This window comes from Ictidomys tridecemlineatus, chromosome 9, assembly GCF_052094955.1.
Source record: "Ictidomys tridecemlineatus isolate mIctTri1 chromosome 9, mIctTri1.hap1, whole genome shotgun sequence".
Classification (NCBI taxonomy): Eukaryota; Metazoa; Chordata; class Mammalia; order Rodentia; family Sciuridae; genus Ictidomys; species Ictidomys tridecemlineatus.
This window is the reverse complement of record NC_135485.1, coordinates 123,726,255-123,746,312: the sequence shown is the minus strand read 5'-3', so window position 1 is coordinate 123,746,312 and position 20,058 is coordinate 123,726,255. Positions and strand designations below refer to the sequence as shown.

Genomic DNA, 20,058 nt, shown 5'->3' with positions numbered 1-20,058 from the left:
AAATTTTAATTAAAAATATTTTTTAGTTGTAGATATACACAATATCTTTATTTTTAAATTAATCTTTATGTGGTGCTGAGGATCAAACCCAGTTCCTCACATATGCTAGGAAAGATTCTACCACTGAGCTACAACCTCAGCCCTTAAAAATTTAATTTTAAATTTTATTTTTACCTTTTAGACTTTTTTGTTCAAAACAAAGATTCAACACACATTAGCCTGGAGTAAGGATTATCAGTGTCACTGTCTTCGGCTCCCAAATCTTGTCCTACTAGAAGTCTTTGGGGTCATACATGGAGCCTTCTTCAGGAATACTTAAGAAACACCTGCCTGAGTCTGTTTTACAGTTAACTTGAATACACACACACACACACACACACACGCACACACGCACAATACACACACACAAAAGGAGGGTGAGCACAGTGGTGTATGCCTATAATATCAGTGATGTGGAAACATGAGGCAGGAGGATTGTAAATTTGAGGTCAGCCTCAAAAATTTAGCGAGACTGTGTCTCATAAATAAATGGGTAGATAGGTAGATGAATAAATAGGTAGGACTAGAGATGTAACTCAGTGGCTAAACACCCCTTGGTTAATACCCTAGTGCAAAACAAAAAAACAACTCCCCCAAACCAAGTAGGAGTGTACTCTAAAATAATGACGAAAGTTTAGTAAGCACTAAACCAGCAACATAGTTGTTATCAAGCATTACATACCGTGCGTAATTGTGTGTGCTCTGCTTCTGTACTGCAGCCAGCACAGGAGGTTGTTTACCCCACCATCACCACAAAGCAGGTTTCTCATTGCACTGTTCAGGTGTCTCATTGCACTATGATGACATCACTAGGCAATAGGAGTTTTTCAGCTTTGTTATAACCCTAAGGGACCACTGCCTGTATGTGGTCTGTTATCAGCTGAAATCTGTTATGTGGTGGGTGACTGTATTTGCAGTTGCTGCTTTGCTTGGCTTTAGACCCTTACCCAGTTCCCTGTACCATTAGGTATGAATCGTTTGGTCCAGGTGCTTGGGTGAGAGTGGGGTCTTTCAGGGCCCCTGCAAGCTCCTTGAGACTTGGGACTGTGGGTTATTCATCATTGCCACAGGAGCTCAGAAAACCCTTTTGTTGAATGAAATAATGAATACATAACACCTTTCTCTGTCTGACTCTCTCCCTATCCCATGGTCCCTGGAGCATGGGGACTTTCAGGCTGCTTTAGTTTATACAAAATGGATTTTGCTGAGTGGTTTAGATCGTCTGTGGGGACTGGAGTCAGGCTACTGATTTACTAAGACCATCTTTTCTTCCTGTAGTTGCCACAGTGGCCAAAAAGGTAGCAGTGGGTATGTTTAAGCTGGAGTGCTGGTGTGCATGGGACCCCAATGGCCTTACAGATGCCCTCACCGGCCTTTCTGTTTTATATTAAATTCTATCTCTCATACCACGACAGGACACTTTGGTAGTGCACATGGTTTTGACATCCTAGGAATGGAGTACGTTCCACATAGAAGGTCCTACTTCCTCATTTGCCCCTCACAGGTCATTCTGACTTCTGAAATCATGGGTGGCTTATAAATTAAAAGCTTCTAGTGAAAGATGTGGCCACCTACCTCCAAGCCCCCTGTTCTTTCCCTTCTACTGTCATGGAGTTGTGGACTTAATGATCCTAGCACTTCATGCACAGCTTGTCAGGTAGCTTACAAATATGTGTTATGAAGAAATGTTTTACTGTTTAGTAAGTACCCTTGTCCAATAACTGTCCTGAGCATGTGGCATCTTGTTCTGAATCTTACAGTATCACCATGACACCTACTGAAAAGACCTGGGTTTCTGCATGAATGGGCAGGATTAAGTAAAGATGGTTACACTGGAGTTAGTCAGTATTGTATTCCATTTCCACGGGCTCAGTAGCTGCCCTCAGTGAGTTTGGACCCTCCAGTGCTTGATGTCCAGACCTCCATGCCAGACACATGGTCTGACTGCCAACCACCCATTCTTGATGCCATGTGCACCCTTTTGCCAGCCTCTTGGGCCAGTCTGATAGTTTAATCTTTGTAATGTTTCACCGAGCCTTTGCTTGTGTTGTAGTAGAATCGTAGAAATGGATGGATTCTTAGAGATAATCAAATCTAGTGGTTTTTAAAATCTTTTTTTTTTTTTTTTTTGCTGCAAGAGGACAGTAAAACCATTAAAATATGGAATTTAACCCGGTCTATAAATCAGAGAAAAGCAGACCTTCTGGTTCATAGAGCAATAGAGGTGAAACGCCAAAGCCTCCGTCATTTCTCTGCTCCCCTCCCACCAAAGCCTTGATGTGTCCGGACCTTGGTGGAGCTCAACTGGAAACCACAGCTCCGGAGTCATGGATGGATTCCTAGGTGAAGTAAACCTTCCCAGCACCAATTTGCTGTTTATTGCTTCTTGAGGGCAGAATGTTAAAACAGACCCGCTCCACCTTCTTCCTCTGTGTTTCTCTGGTGTGAGTGTCCAGCAGACACTGCCAGCTAGCAGGAAGCTGAGTGCGGGTCTCAAATGTTCAGCCCAACCAATGCTTGTGGAACTGTGGGTAAGAGGCAGGCCTGGGTGACAGTGGTACTAATTCATTTTTTTTTAAGTTGTTGATGGAACTTTATTTTATTCATTTATTTATATGTGGTGCTGAGAATAAAACCCAGCGTCTCACACATGCTAGGCAAGTGCTCTATTATTGAGCCACAACCCCAGCCCTGGTTCATTTTTAAATTTGATGATTGATGTGGCAGCTGGATGGCACTATGAGAATGCTTAGGAGGTTGGGATGTCCTAGAAGAATTAGGCTCTAATCATACTGATCGGTGCCTCTCAAAGTATGGTCCCCCGAGGAATGCCATTCGTGTCCCCTAAAACTTGTTAGAAGGTGACTTCTTGGCCTGCACTCCACTACTGCTGAATTAGAAACTTTGAGGGTTGAGCCAAAGCCTAGCATTTTTCCCCCTAAGCCCAGGAATTTGATTTAATAAACCTTCTGGGTGATTCTGTTGCATGTTAAAGTGACAGATGATGATGGTGCCAAGAGTTGGGATGCCTTATCCTGTGCCCTTGGTGCAGCATGCTTCTTACCTTGCTATTGGAAATTTGATACATTTTTCAATCTTATATGCAGTCTCAAGCTACTTCAGCTTCAAAACAAATCTCCTAAGTGGGGCTTCCAGTTACACTGCCACTCCCAAGCCCCTTTCATGAAGCAACCACACTTACGTCTGGTTGTTTGATTGTTTATTAAAGGAAGTGATTTTCTGCTTGATGGATGAAGGCCTCATGAATGGCCTCTGAATACTGCTAAGGTGCCTGGGAATTGAAGACCTTTCAACTTCTTGTGTCCTGGGAGATGGAAGATTTTCTAAGCACGGTACCTATGATACATGTAACCATAGGTACTTAGTTATCATTATGAGCCTATTCCTTTTTCCTGTTGTCTTGTGACTTTATGATTGGCTATATAGTCATTCAACAGTCTGCAACTGGGGATCCCTAACCCAGGATCCTCTGATATCAGAAAAGTAAGCTTTGTGCTAGGGATGAAGCTGAGGGGTAGAACACATGCCTGGCATGAGTGAGCCCAAAGTTTAATTTGAGCACTTTGGGGTGAAGAGGGTGGATTTGCTTAAATATATGGATTTTTTTTTTTGGTAGGTGAAGGGTTCTGTAGTTTTTATCAGATTCTAGAAAAGATCTATTGCCTCTTCCTTCCCAGTACTATCCCTGATTAATCACTGTTTAAGTTGCCTTTGGGTAGTACTTTTAAGTTTATATAAAAATTGCAGCCATTCGAACCAGAAGAGCTTTCAGTAGATGCTGTGATCCTATTTTAGTCAGTCTAGTCAGCGCAGGTGTTACTGTACACATTAAGTAGAGCAGAACTGGTTTTTGTGTCTTGCCTTTCTGATTTTGGTGTTTGGGAGGGGCATACCCTTGTTGCTGTCATCAACAGAACATTCCTTGGGTACTGCTTCCCAGTGTGTGCTGTAATTTCAGGTATAGTTTCTTTTGTCAAATTCAACCCTGTGAGTCTGTAGAGCTGGAGGGTATTCTCCCTATTTATTGATGGTGGCACTGAGGCTTAGAGGAAAGAGGGAAATGGTGTGACTAGGTTTACCCATTGCATTTTGGACATTACCCTAAGACTCATGCTCTAGTTGCTTCTAAGTATATTTGGGTATGAGGGGGTAGCTCCGTGGTAGTGTGTGTTTAGTATGTAGAAGACCTGGGTTCCATCTCCAGCACTGCAAAAAAACACTACCAATACCACCAACAGCCTCCTCCAGTTTGGATGATGCCTAGAGAAGTCTCAAGTTCATTGTGTCTAAAAGATTGATTGCTTACTCCCAAGAATGCTTAAAGCCACTCTTATCTCTAAAGGAAGTAGATCATGTTAAAATTGTGGATTTCTTTTTTGCTGTTCTTTTTTTTAGTGGTTTTTAAAAAACACAGCTTTGTAGATGTAGATATGATTTCCCCATTTCTCAGTCAAAGAAAAGCTGGCTCCAGTCCCTCTTCTGTCCTCTATGAAGATCTTACAAAATCCTTTGGAATCATATTTTTCAGCATGTTGGGTCAGGAGAGTGCAAACCATTGGCAGCTGGTAGCATCACCTCATTTTCATTAGATTGTTCTTTGGGTTTCAAAGACTAGTGCCCTTGTAACTTACATTATACAGCCTTAAAATTGCACATAAAAGTTTGCTGTGGAAGAGTAGCAAATGTAAGATAAATTGAGAAGGTTAAGGGGAAAGCTGCTAAGAGCTTCTCATAAATGAATTCTCATCATAAAAGCACAGTGCTTTCTCCAAGTGACAAATTAACTTAGGAATTGTGCTTTGCATTTTTAAATAATGTGTGGCAGGGTAATTCGATTTGTGCTCAAGCCAGAGGTCAGTGTCTTAACTTATTCCACTTGTGCTTTGTGCCTAATAGTGTAGGAAAGAAAGCTGTATATGTGGACATTTCATTTACTTTTATTTTGCAAAGTGCCATGTCTGTGATTCAGTTAGTAAAGAAGTGCTGCGTTTTAAGGCAGGCTGGCATATAAAAGGTGTTTGTGCTGAGGCTTGGGGCCAGAGCATTTTCCACAAGGCATATGTGTGCTTAGAAAGCCTCTCATAAAGATTCTTGTTCTGACTTGAATTACTCTTTCACTCCAGTGAGGTCACTGAAAAGGGCATCGAGATGTCAGTCATTTATTTCAGTTCCCTGCCATCAGGTGGGTATTAGTTAGCGTGGGTGGTGATTTCCTCTGCCAGCAAGTCGGAGGTTTGATAATGACAGTGAACTCTGAGAGAGGAACTCCATCTTTCTATCAGGAATATGCATATTAATGCCATTTAAACTTTTTTTTGTGTATGTGGGGAGGGATATAAAATATCTATATTAATTTTAAGGTTTTACACCTGTGGTTTCTTAAACAGTAATGAGAAGAAAGAGAAGAGGCTTCCTGCCCTTCTTTCTTACTGTCTGTCTAGTGATGGATCATGTGATAGCTCTGTGTTCTTCTAGTCATTGATGTCAGGATTATGAGTTTCAAATGGGTAATTGATAATATCTTTGCCCTCTGCATCCTTCTACTGAAGTTTACATTTTCCTTTCTTTGGCCTGTGTCCACATTGCATTTTTACTCTGTGATTTTAATTTGTGGGGCAGAGACAGTGGGCATGATGTTAACCAGTTGCCTCAAATGTTGGCTAGTGTGGACTTGACCTTTCAAAATTAGAGCATGATGCCAAAGATCACATTTTACTTGAATGAGGTTTTTGTTGTTTTAATCTCATGGAAATCTGAATGTCTGGGGATCAATGAGTGAAATGCAGAGGAGATTAGGGGATACTGGGCAGATGTTTAGCTTAGGAATTCTAGGACTGTGTACCAGTGGGTCCTAACCTGGAGGGGTGGCCCTTAATGTTTCTTGGGAACAGAACAGAGGAAGTTTCAAGGCTTAGGAGAGAGCCTGAAGCAGAGCAGACCTCTGGATTTCCCTGAATTTTCTTCTAACTCTGGATCTTTCCTGGCATCAAACTATTTTTGACTTTAGTGCAATTTTTTCCGAGAAGAAAACAAACAAAACCAAAACAGGAGTCCAAATTTATGCTTCCTGTGGTGGAATCCAGTATTATAGAATCTATTTGCACCTAAATAAAGAAAGTAAATTCAACTGCTTAGGAAGCTGAGTAAGAGCCTAGGGGTTCAAAGCCTAGGCTCAGTAACACAGACCCCATCTCAAAAAAAAAAAAAAAAAAAGAAAAGAAAAAGGAAATCTTGCAACAACATGCCAATCAGCAGACCCAGAAACTACAGTGGGCATTTGAGGTTGAAGTCTTACCTGTCTGGGCAGACAGATACAGAGTTAGGAAATACTTGTGTAATTCCAAGGCTAATTATTTATTGGAAAAACATATTACCACAAAGTTATGGTCTGACTTAATAACAGCTTTGTCTTCATGATTAAAAAAGTTATTTTCCTGTTATTTGGTTTTTAATGGGTATTCAGGCCATGATTTTTTTTTTTTTTTTTTTTTTTTTTAAAATCAAGGGCTGAGGGTGTAGTTCAGTGGTAGGTAGAGTGCTTGCCCAGTATTTGCAAAGCCCTGGGTCCCCTCCCCAGCACCAAAACAAAATTTTTTTTTCAAGAAAATTTCTCATAAACGCAATGATATTTATTTATTTATTTATTTTGTCAAGGAGAATTTAAGAAAGGTTAATTGACTCAACATTTGGTTCATTTCATTGAATTCTATGGCTGATAAGCCAGGGTAATTTAAAGCTGCCTCTTTGCCTTCAAGGATCAGAGCCTCCTGGGGAGGGGATCATGTAGACAAATTCTAATAGAGGTGCCGACAAGATGTCCTGTGACTGCTGGGGATTGTTTTTCATACTCTCCTTGTTGAGCCTGCCTCTGGAGGAGGTGGAATCTTTCCTTCTTGCTGTGCTTTTTAGAGCAGCTTGTCTTACTTGGTTGTCTCCGTGCTTTCTGTGTTCAGGATTGCATGTGGAAGTTGGAATTTTGCCAACCACTTCATGCTTTGGAATATAAATATATTTTTTGCATCCGTGATTTCAGGGGCAGATATAAACCTAAGTGACTGAGCCCAGGCGAGTCTGTTTGTTTGGATTATAGGACATGCATCACATTAGGGCTTGAATAAAAAAGGTATTTTTGAATGTTGGCGTATAAACTGGGATTCTGTCAAGTCTATGTTTCCTGTGAGTCTGTGGCATGACTGTTGCACAGTCAACTCCAAATCTGCTTGGCTTACTTAAGTCAATCTTAATATTGCATATATTTCCGGTTTGGTTGTTTGTTTCACCTTTTTCCTCCACCAAAAAGCCTATGCCAATTAAGGGTGTACTTCCTGACTTCATTGCTTAGAAGTTTCCTGAAAGTCACTTGTTCTCTCTGTTCCATGCATGTAAATGACAATGGCAGTGCCTTTCCCTCTTGTTCTGGTAAATGAGGTATTAATGTGTATAAACATCTTTTAGAACTCTTAGAGACAGGATTAAATAAAATGGAATAGTATTAAGCAAAATAAATAAATCCCTTTCCCGTACTGAGTTGAGTTTTATTAAGGTCAGTTTTCTTAATGCTAATCTGTTTTTTTTTTTTTTAATTTTAAGACTCTAGCCTCCCTTCAAAAAAAAAAAAGTTAATATTCTTTAGACTCCCTTACTTCCCTACTCTAAGGTATTGCTGAATTGGTACAACTGTCATACCACCCCTAATTTGATAAACTGTGATATTTTCTTTTTTATTGGTGGTGATACCAGGGGTTGAACCCAGGAGAGTTTAACCAGTAAACCACATCCTTGACCCTTTTAAGACCCTCTTTTGAGACAGGGTCTTGTTGAGATGTTTTTTAGGGCCTTGTTAAGTTGCTGAGGCTAGCTTTGAACTTGTGATCTTCCTGCCTTAGCCTCCCATGCCGTTGGGATTACAGGCGTGTGCCACTGCACCTGGCTAAGTATGGTATCTTTAAAATTTTATTCTAAAAAATTCTTCTTTAAGTGTCTTTCATGGCTCATGAGCTGTAAAACTTGATTTAAGTTGACTTTCACTTTCATAATCTTATTATATTAAAATCTTGCAACATTTGAGTCAAGTGCAAGAATATAATTTTCATAGCTGAAGTTAAAACCCGAGACCTGAGTTTTACTTATTTTTTATTTTTTAAAGTATTTTATTTTTTTACTTGTAGTTGGCCACAACACCTTTTATTTCACTTATTTATTTCTATGAGAATCGAACCTGGGGTCTCCAACATTGGAGGCGAGTGCTCCACCGCTGAGCCACAACCCCAGCCCCTGAGTCTTATTTTGACCTGTCTTGTGTGCAGAGTTTTAAGGCAAACTTACCTGATGACACTTCACAGTTTTACAGAAGAATATGTTTCCTCTTCCCTCCTCCAACTGTCTTGACAGCCAAGAAAGTCAAGGGAACAGTCAACAGAGTGGTTCAAGAGGCGGAAATTTGCCCAGTGCCCTGGAATTTGCTTCCTCCTTGGTGTGAAAGCCTGTATTTGCAGCATACAAAGTGATGCTGTGTAAAAATGTGAGGGACAGGAGTTTACTCTGGCTTTGACCATGGTGAGAATTTGAGATGAAAGAGTCAGTGGGAGGTGTTTTGGAATCTGACCTGTCTGTCAGTTTTGTTACCCATCATTGAAACTGAAGACTTAGTGAAAGCAATGTAATTTCACAATTCATAATACAGCTCTAAAATCTTTTTCCTTTTGGTTGATGTATTTTAAACAGTTGAATATATTTTCCATAAATTTTACTGCCTTCCATTTACCTTTGAATAGAAGCCAATGAGGAGAAATAGTTAGAAAGTTATGAGCAGTAATAGAACGAACTGTTAGGAGAGTCCTTTTGTGGCTTTCCTCTAGTGTGTGGAAAACGGCTGTAATTTGATAGTGAAATGTTGGAAGATGATATTATTTACTGTTTAGAAATAACACAAATGGGGCTTTGCTTTTGAAATACACAGGTTCAAAACGTTTAGTTCTGCCTCACTAGCTCAGTTGTTGTTCATTGTGCTTTACAAGGATGGGAGGAAGTGTGACACATTGCAATGGTGGGTCTGCTATATGGGTCTAAAATATAGAGTTTGATTAAACCAATTAAAGATGTCCTACGTGGAGATTTATGAAATTTCGTTTTTAGCTTAAGGTTGGTTTAAAGAAAGAATGTATCTTATTGATGAAGAATACCTAATTGTAACTTGTCTGTTGAAACAAACAAAAAAAATTCAATTTAGAATTTTTTTATTTGTTCTTTTTAGATATACATGACAGTAGAGTGTATTTTGACATATTATACACATGTGGAGTATAACTTTATTCTAATCAGGACCCCAGTCTTGTGGATGTACACGATGGTAAGATTCACTGTGGTGTATTCATATATGAATATAGGAAAATGATGTCAGATTCATTCCACTGTCTTTCCTAATCGTGTTTTCAAGTTAGGTCCTTCATGTGTGTGTCCCCTAGTGGCTTGTCCCCCGGGGAGTGGCACTTCTAGTATGTGTCTGTCAGTGCTGGTGGTAAACACATTTATTGCCATTTGGTCCTGAAGCATCCGATTTTATCTTCTGAATATTTAAGGATCCATCGCATGGATGGATCCCCACGCTGCTTGCCGTGGGGCTGGTGGATTGAAAAAGGAGGGGTAACTTAATGTAATTCCCGAAATGCCAAGGAATTCTTTACAAACTGTCTTCTGAATTTTTCACTCACTTTGTGCAAAGACTGTCTACACAGTTTTCCTCTGACTTCCATACAGTGGTGTCATTTACTTGTGCTTTACTGTTCAGAAGATTATTTGAGCTTTTTTTGTGACCTAAAATTGCCTGTCATTTGTTTTGATGGTTGAGGGTGAGGAATTGAAAGTTAGACTGGAGTTCCTATTTTGGCTCTGCCACTGAGATTTTATGTCATCTCTTTAAGCTTCAGTTTTCTTGTGTATAAGATGGGTATTCATTCATTCATTCCCCCTCCCATTTATCCATTTAACAAATATTAAGTACTTTCCATGATCCAGGCCTGTTGTTGGTATTGAGAATCCCCTGATGAGTAAGGCAGGCAGAATCTCTCCTCTCAAATCTCTCTTCTCATGGAGCTTACATTCTTTGGGTTAAATGGAATAGAAATTAAATATTGCATGTTCATTCCATCTGTGAGTTTATGTCAGATGGTGACAGGTGCTACAAGCAAAAACAGGGTCAGGGTTGAGAGTGACCAGATGGAGGGCAGTTTCTGTTTTATTTGAGGTCGACAGGAAAGGTCTCTGTAGTTAGGTCACATGTGAGGCAGAGACAGAGAAAAGGGATGAATGGGAATGTCTGAGGATGTAGGACTCAGGGAATGACATGCATTGTAGGCCCTGAATATTCTTGGAGGTGAAAGCAAGACCGGAACAGTGAGGAGATGCAATGGCTGGAGCGAAGGGCAGAGCGGGCAGGGGAGAGCACCCACCTTGTAGGGCTGCCTAGCAAATTGAGCCAGATATCATGTTTAATACGTACTTGGCACACATTAAAAGAATAAAACACCATGACAGCTGAGGCTGATATTTTAGAATGCAAGAAGATTCAATAGTGTGAAATTTGATAATGATATTCATCATTTTATTAAATGTAAGTTGAAAAAACAACCACTTTAATATAAAAGGCATTTGAGAATACTCAATGTCTATTATTGATTTTTTTTTAAAAAAACCCTCAAAATGTACTAGGAATATATCCTAGCAAAGTAAGGTACTTTCTTCTCAATCCCCAAACCATCTCAAGCATAAGAGGAAGTTTGAGAACACTGCCATTAAATCAGGACAAAAATAGAGATATCCATACTTTTCACTACTAATGGTGTTTTGGAATCACAAGTCAGTGCAGCTGGGAAAGAAAACAAAATTATAAAGGCATAAAAATCAGAAAGGAGATGACTGTTGTCAAATAATGCAGTAGGCAATTAGAATATCCAAGAGAATCAAGAGAAAAACTAATTATTAAGAATAAGATAACTTGTAAATGTGCATGGATAACAAATAATGTATCTACATTCATAGCTTTTATATATACTAACAATGAGCGATTAGAAGGTTTAATACAAGAAAAGACCATTAGCATATAAAAAGATAAAATATCTAAGAATTTAAGAAATATGCATGCTGTGTGTGAAGCCATTTAAAAATGTTCCTTAGGGTCACAAACAATACATGAAAAAATTAGAAGAGCTGTCATAGTCTTAGATACAAAGATGTCAGTTCTCTCTAAATTAATCCGTAGGTTTAAAGCCAGTAAAAAATAACAACAGGTTATTTGTGGGGGACTAAACAAGCTGATTTTGTATTCACTTGAAAAAAATAAATAGGACAATTCTGAAAAAGAGATGAAAACCTAACATAGTAAGGCTACAATAGTTGGAAGATTGGTATTATCAAATATCGTATTTAGCATATGATAAAGTGTTGCGAGCCATCAACGGGCTGTGTGTGAGCTCTGCTCATATGAGAGGACTGGCCTGTCGTGCGTGCTCTTTGGGCTGTAGGACGCATGTGTGCTCTTTACTCTCACTCTGACCTGAGATGGGCGTGACTTGCCACGATGTCAATCAGTCTACTGACCACAAGACATCAGGAAGCTAGACTCAACCCCCTGGAACCTGACCCCTTGCCTTATTTGCGTGGGATGTTCTATGAATGGCTTTTCCCCAATAAGTAGGGGGGTTTCTGGTGTGCTCGCTCCCTTGCTTGTCTCTTGCCTCTTGCCTTCCTTGCTCTCCTTGCCCTCCAGCATGGGAGCTTGATTCTTGAGGCTGCAGAACCGTCCTGAACCCTGAATGTCTTCACCATTTTCCATCTACTTGGTTGGATGTGGATCACTGATCCTCCCTGTGCTTCAGTTTTATCATCTGTAGAATTCAGGGTCTGGATTTCAGTGATCCAGTTGGGTCCAGCCGTGTTAGGACTCTAAGTTATTAATAGAGTTTTTGAACAGAGTCAGCAGAGATGGAGCCTCTGCAGAATGCTCTGTTCTCTGCAGGTTTCCACATGTGAATATGATGTGTCACCTGTGCCAGTTCAGCCCTTTTAAAGAATGGAATTATTCAGTAATTAGCTGGTCCACCTCATGTATTTGAAAACTTGTTGAGTGGTCTGACACTTCCCTCTTGTTGGTTGGATTATTCATCAGCCTCCGGGAAAGCACTTGATTATGTCTTGGTTTTGTTAACACAGTGGCATGGATATATCCACACCTCCTGTGCTGGCACCCCTGCATGGGATTCTCCACACAGGGAGCAATCCCTGATGGGGACGGTAGCATGTACCCCCTCACCACAGAGTTCACTTGGTGGTTTTTCCTTGCCTTTTTGCACTCTCTGCCTCAGCAGATTTCTGCACTTGGCACCCTTGAGGTCTAAATTCTGAATTTATGCCATTTGGAAATGAGCTTTAAATTTTGTTCCTCTGTTGAAATTAGGGATGTGACATGGTTATTACACAGAAGGACTGTGAATCTGAATCTGATTTTATTACATTGTATTAGAAGGCAAGCACTTACCTGGGGAGACAGCTGAATGTAACTGACCTGTTAACTGCCACCCTCTCCCCTCAACTCCACTGCCCCCACTTTCTGGCAGGTGACATATTTTGTTTTTAAATGAGATTGTGACCAAGAGAATTGTCAAGACCCAGTGAGTTTTAAGAAAGCCCCTTCAGCTTACATGCATTCCATTTAACCTTGCTTTCCATGTCATTCTGTACAATATTGTGAAAGGACCCGGCTTCCTTTGATGATGGGAAGCATCACTGCTGGTGGGATTGTGGCGGTAACATCTGAGCGGCACCTGATAAAGCCCGCAGTGATCCACAGCCATGTCTTGTGACCCAAGTAAAAGTGCATGTGTGCGATGACTAACAATGTGGAGCATAAGAGGAGGGTATACGGGGATGGGCATGGAGATGGGAGAAGTACTTCTCTGGAATTAGGGGCGTCCTTTCATAAGTCCTGAGTCACAGAACAAGGAAAGCCTTGAAATCACCCGAGAGGCATCTGAAGTGATCTGGAATTGCCAAGAGGTGGCAGAAGACCAGTGTCTTTCCAGTATCTGTGATAGAACTGTTCGTGGGGTTCTGGAAGCAATACAATTCTGTTACTTCCAAATCCTCTCGAAATTCATTGTCCAGACAGTTGATCAGGAGGTGCTCTTGCTGGTTTCCAGGTGTTTGATAAGCAGTTGATAGCTGACAGTGAAGAAGGCTGATTGGGGTCATCCGTTTCACACCCCACTCTTCTCATGCCCAGTCAGTGCCACTGCTGTGCAGTTTGGAAGATGAAGATCACATTGTGTCCCCATTCTCTTCTGCTCTTTCATGAGACATTTGTCCTAATCAAATTTATCGCATTCTATGCTTTTGTAGCCATCTATAGGTTAAACGTGCACATGCCACACACACACCACCTCTTCTGGTGACTCCTGTGGACCTGTCTTTATTGGACCAGGGCAGAAAAATTATGCCATCCAGAATGGCTCATTTGTTCTATAAGACTCAGATTTGTATTGCCCACCTTAACCTGTAGAAAGGATGGGGCAATATTTCACCTAATATTTATAACTCTATCAAAAGAAATCACATCTTGTTTTGCTTTTGCAGAAATGGTTGTAATTATATGTAATTACCCTGTTGTACTCTGCTTTTTCTTTCCTCTTTTTGTTATAAATGACATTTTCTCATTTTTTTTTATAAACTTGTAAAATTTATTCATAGCAGACAGAATTGTGATTAAGTAAATTGTGTGCTAGTGGCAAATTTACTTGACCGTCCCTCTGGCATTCAGTGGATTCCAGTTTTCAGAAGTAAGTGTGGCATGCTGTAGGTGTAGTGTAGTCTCCTCTAGCTGTTGGAAGTTTTCTCTAGCTTCCACCCATCGTGATGGTGAATCCTTGTGATTTAGCTTCGTATTTACGTTAGTTTCTGCCTCTCGCACCTCCTTTGGGGTGAGGTATTTTAGATGTTCCTGTTTCTGGCCTAGGCCCTTCTAGCTTTGGCTCACTGCATTTCTCTCAGGCAGGGTGATTTCCCAGCTTGCTTCTCCTCAAACTCGTGTTTTTCTGGTTGTTCACTGAGGATGAAGATGTGGGTTTGTGTTGTGAAACTGGGCTTGCCAGCTAGGCCCAATGACGTGAGGTGCCTGTCTCAAATCAAATGCCATTGGGGTGGCCAAAAACCACATTTTCAACCATCGGTGTCTAGAGAGGTCAGAAGTATCAGGGAATATTTTGGGAGCATTGCCTGTTTTTGGAAAGTAGTTTATAAAGTCATTGTGGCCACTTGTTCGCTATTTTATATTGTCATTCTCCTCTGCATGTGATGCTGTCCATCCATGGATGTGAATTCATTTAGTTTCACATTTTTTATTTTCTTCTGAGAGAAACGCATAATTACTTGACATCTGTTAGAAGATGTTACTTTCCCCTACCCAGCAGGGTTTTCTCATTTTTGGCTAGCATTCAGATTTGTAAATAAAGATTTGCTTTTCACTTATTTCTTACGATGAAGGCAAAGGCCGTGTGGAGAGAATTGACTCAATGCACAACAAACAGTGAAAAGTGGGAGGGGAGAGGGAAATGGGGAACCATGGACTGGGTCTTTTCATTTAATTAATGATCGTGGGACTTTTTTATTCCTTTCTGTAGATTCTGAAAGTCACCTTCTGTGGGTTCCTGTGAGAGCAGATGTTGGGGAGGTCTTCCACACTCCTCTGAGGAGGGAAGTCAACAGACAGCACCCAGCCGGGGGCTCTTGAAGGGAGCCGTCACGGGTACGCCTGCCTTTATTACACACCAGCGTGCGTCTGGAATGTTCAGTGATATACTTGAAAAGAATCCTGCTTGCACTTTCACATCTGAGTGAACATCATCATGTTCAAAACAGTGTTTTGGAGGGCCTGACCTCGACGTTCTACTCAAAGCATTTTGAAAACATTTCTTTGGGAGGTGCCTCTTGGTCCTCTGGGAGCATCCTCTTAAGCACCCTGTTTTCTGTGGAGGCATCTTTCAGCCCTGTAAGGGGGTTTCCCGGAAATAGTCTCCAGTCATTTACAGGTAGGGCGATGATCAGAACCAAGAAGGCAGTAGCGAGCACAGGGAAGCCAGGGTTCTTTTTGTAATGTGAGTGAGTACTTGAGGGCGTACACCCTCTACCCAAAATTAGTTCTAAGAGTGAGCCAGAGTTTTAAACACTGATAATGTTATTAAAATAAGTGATTATGTTGTGTAGTCTATAGAGGCATACTTATTTGAGTGCATAAATGTTGATATTCTTTCTTATTAAAGTCAGGCAGTCCAGTCTCTCTCTCTGCCAATGTTGTAGAAAGATTCCTGGGCTACTCAGGCCAAACAGGATGAGAGCTAAACTCCCTTAGATGTATGCCTTTAAGGCTTTATAATTTGCCTCTTTTAAATGATCCCCCGTGGGTATTTTGCAGTGTTTCTCCAAGTATAATGAGAGTACTTGTTAAAAATTCACATTAAAAATTTCAAATTACAGGTTTGGGGGTATAGCTTAAGTGGTAGGGAGCATGCTTAGTATGAGCAAGGTCCTGGGTTCATTTCCTAGCACCCCCCCCCAAAAAAGAAAGAAATTCAGGTTACTTGGCTCCTATCTATTTTGTCAGAATTAGAATGGAAGCCAGGACTTGGAAATTAGCATTGTATAAGTAAGAAATCCCTAAAGATTGACACCTTTGGGGCAGTAAAATCAGCAGAACTGACATTCAACTCTCTGGTCTCTATGAATTTAACTATTCTAGATACCTCTTATAGTATTTCTCTTTCTGTGTCTGGCTCATTTCACTTAGTATAGGTCCACATGTTATAGCATGTGTCAGGATTTCCTTTCTTTTTAAGGCCAAATAATATTCCATTGTAAGTGTATACCCCCCCCTTTTTTTTTTTAAAAAAAAAAATTCTTTTAAAAATCTTTATTTTATTTATTTACTGATTTTTATGTGCTGCTGAGGATCAAACCCAGTGACTCACATTTGCTAGACAAATGCTCTGCTCCTGGGTTACAACCCCAGCCCCTGTATATTACATTTTGTTTATCCATTTATCCATCCCTGGGCATATGGGTCTCTTCCACCCTTTGGTTGTGGTGAATAATGCTGCTATGAATATGGATGTACAAATAGGTCTTTGAGTCCCCACTGTCATTTCTTCTGGGTATCTAGAAGAGAATTGCTGGATCATATGGTTTTGGTTTTTGGGGAATCTCTGTCCTGTTTTCCAAAGTAGCTGTACCATTTTATTTTCCCACCAACAGTGCAGAAGAGTCCCAGTTTCTCCATGTCTTTGCCAATACTTGTTGTTTTCTCTTTACTTGACAGTAGACATCTCATGGGCATGGGTGATAACTTGAGGTTTTCGTTTTCATTTCCCCAATGCTTTATGGTGTTGAATATTTTTTGATCTGTTTGTTGGTCATTTAATATCTGTTCAAGTTCTTTAACATTAAAAAAAACTTTTTGTTGTTATTGTTGAGTTTTCTATGTGGATATTTCCCTTATCAGATATATGGTTTGCACAGATGTCCTCCTGTCCCATAAGTTGCCTTTGCAATCCATTACTTGCATCCTCTGATGCAGAGAAGTTTTACGTTTTTTTTTAGAGTTTTAAAATTTTGATATAGTCCAATTTACTAATTTTTTTAATTTTTATTTTTAGTTGTAGATGGACACAAAATCTTTTTTTTTTTTATTTGTTTTTATGTGGTGCTGAAGATTGAACCCAGGGCCTCTCGCATGTGAGGCAAGTGGTGTACCACTAAGCTACAACCCCAGCCCCAATTTACTTACTTTTACTTATTGGTTGTACTTTTGGTGTCATATTGAACAAATTATTATCAAATCCAGTGTCACAAAGCTTTCTCTGTATGTTTTCTTCTGAGAGTTTTATTGTTTTATTTCTGAGATCCATTTTGAGGTAATTTTTGTGTATGGTATAAGTTGAGGGTACAACTCATGCTTTTACATATAAAAATGATGTTTTCCTAACACTATTTGTTAAAGAGAAGTTCATACCTTCAAAGACAGTTTAGGGTAAGGAAAAGAAAAGCAGACAATTATAAATATCTATAGTATGTCTATGCAGAAATTCCCATGAATTCCTCTGTTTCTAATTAAAAAGGCATATCAGAAATAAAAGGGTATTGCACAAATTTGAAGCTCACCTTAGACTGAGATTTAATGACTATAACTAGGTATGGCATTAAGTTTTATCTTAGTTATATGGTGGGTCATGACACTTTTTATTTATTTATTTATTTATTTTTGTTATGGGGGATTGAACCCAGGGATGCTCAACCACTGAGCCACATGCCCAGCTCTTTTAATTTTTTTTTAATTTTGAGACAGGGTCTCACTAAGTTGCTTAGGGCCTCACCAAGTTGCTGAGGCTGGCTTTGAACTTGTGATCCTCCTGTCTGTGCCTCCAGAGCTGCTGGGATTATAGGTGTGCACCATTGCACCTGGCCAGGTAATTTAATCCCAAATTAAATTTGGGATTGATTCTGTTGAACTCTGAGGTTTGGTCTTAAAGTAGGGGTGTGTGTGTGTGTGTGTGTGTGTGTGTGTGTGTGTGTATACACACCCTGTTACAGATCTTTTCCCAGTGAACTCTGACTAGTGACAATTTTAGGGAGCATTTGTTTCAAGGCCCTAAGCAGAATCAACATTTTGATGGTAAAGAACAGCCAATAATGATTCCTGGGGCAAAAGTCTGCAGTTTCAGACCATTCACATGTCTTCATGGCACAAGCTGTTTAAAATGCGTTTTTACTTCTTAGCTCCAGAAAGTTTGTGTGTGTTGATCTGATGATACACTGGTTTTAAAAAGGTCACAACCCAAATATTGTGCCCTTAAAAATTAAGTTATGTTGGGACAGGCAGGAGGATGTTGGGAATGTGGTGTGAAGGATGTAAAAGAAAATGTACACAATGAAGGGGAAAGCCAGGTCAGGGATACCAAGGAGGTAGTGGGAACCTGGTGGGGACCCATGTTTATAATCCCTATTTAGGCTCAGGCAAGAGGATTACAAGTTTAAAATCCAGCCTCAGCAACTCAGCAAGACTCTATTTTTTTTTTAAATTGTTTTTAGTTGGACACAATACCTTTATTTTATTTATTTATTTTTATGTGGTGCTGAACTCAGCGCCTAGCATGTACTGGGCGAGCACTCTACCACTGAGCCACAACCCAGCCCTCTTTTTTTTTTTTTAATTAAAATTTTTGAGTTGTAGATGGACACAATACCTTTGTTTTATTTATTTATTTATTTATTTATTTATTTATTTAAAGATGAGTATTTTCATGCTAGTCTTTTTTCATTTTTTTTATTGGTTGTTCACAACATTACAAAGCTCTTGACATATCATATTTCATACATTAGATTGAAGTGGGTTATGAACTCCCAATTTTATCCCAAATGCAGATTGCAGAATCACGTCGGTTACACATTCACAATTTTACATAATGCCCTATTAGTAACTGTTGTATTCTGCTACCTTTCCTATCCCCTACGATCCCCACTCCCCTTCCCTCACATCTTCTCTCTCTACCCCATCTACTGTAATTTATTTCTCTCCTTGTTTATTTTCCCATTCCCCTCACAACCTCTTATATGTAATTTTGTTTAGCAATGAGGGTCTCCCTTCATTTCCATGGAATTTCCCTTTTCTCTCCCTTTCCCTCCCATCTCATGTCTCTGTTTAAAGTTAATCTTTTCTTCCTGCTCTTCCTCCCTACTCTGTTCATAGTTGCTCTCGTTATATCAAAGAAGACATTTGGTATTTGTTTTTTAGGGATTGGCTAGCTTCACTAAGCATAATCTGCTCTAGTGCCATCCATTTCCCTGCAAATTCCATTTTTTAGTGCTGTGTAATATTCCATGGTGTATAAATGCCACATTTTTTTTTTTTATCCATTCATCTATTGAAGGGCATCTGGGTTGGTTCCACAGTCTAGCTATTGTGTATTGTGCTGCTGTGAACATCGATGTGGCAGTATCTCTGTAGCATGCTCTTTTAAGGTCTTCAAGGAATAGTCCAAGAAGGGCAATAGCTGGGTCAAATGGTGATTCCATTCCCAGCTTTCCCAGGAATCTCCATACTGCTTTCCAAATTGCCCGCACCAATTTGCAGTCCCACCAGCAATGTACAAGAGTACCCTTTTCCCCACATCCTCGCCAGCACTTGTTGTTTGACTTCATAATGGCTGCCAATCTTACTGGAGTGAGATGGCATCTTAGGGTGGTTTTGATTTGCATTTCTCTGACTGCTAGTGATGGTGAGCATTTTTTCATGTACTTATTGATTGATTGTATGTCCTCCTCTGAGAAGTGTCTGTTCAGGTCCTTGGCCCATTTGTTGATTGGGTTATTTGTTATCTTATTGTCTAATTTTTTGAGTTCTTTGTATACTCTGGATATTAGGGCTCTATCTGAAGTGTGAGGAGTAAAAATTTGTTCCCAGGATGTAGGCTCCCTATTTACCTCTCTTATTGTTTCTCTTGCTGTGAAAAAACTTTTTAGTTTAAGTAAGTCCCATTTGTTGATTCTTGTTATTAACTCTTGTGCTATGGGTGTCCTGTTAAGGAATTTAGAGCCCGACCCCACAATATGTAGATCGTAGCCAACTTTTTCTTGATATCAAATCAGAGTCTCTGATTTGATATCAAGCTCCTTGATCCATTTTGAGTTAACTTTTGTGCATGGCGAGAGAAAGGGATTCAGTTTCATTTTGTTGCATATGGATTTCCAGTTTTCCCAACACCATTTGTTGAAGATGCTATCCTTCCTCCATTGCATGCTTTTAACCCCTTTATCAAATATAAGATAGTTGTAACTTTGTGGATTAGTCTCTGTGTCCTCTATTCTATACCATTGGTCCACCCGCCTGTTTTGGTACCAGTACCATGCTATTTTTGTCACTATTGCTCTGTAATATAGTTTGAGATCTGGTATTGCTAT

At 39.9% G+C, this 20,058-nt stretch overlaps 1 protein-coding gene across 5 annotated transcripts in view; it reads left to right on the top strand.

Moving 5' to 3' along the window:
• The window catches only part of Fhip1a (FHF complex subunit HOOK interacting protein 1A), a 238,510-nt gene that overhangs the window by 52,286 nt on the left and 166,166 nt on the right, over nt 1–20,058 (top strand). For 2 of the 5 annotated variants that reach the window (XM_005337599.5, XM_078022034.1), the window contains exon 2: nt 14,730–14,854. The exons of 2 other annotated variants lie outside the window; for them this stretch is intronic. The gene's annotated coding sequence lies outside the window, so the exon portion shown is untranslated. Of the gene's footprint in view, nt 1–14,729; nt 14,855–14,888; nt 15,138–20,058 lie in introns of those variants that run through there. One more of the 5 variants, XM_078022035.1, reaches the window with a different exon arrangement.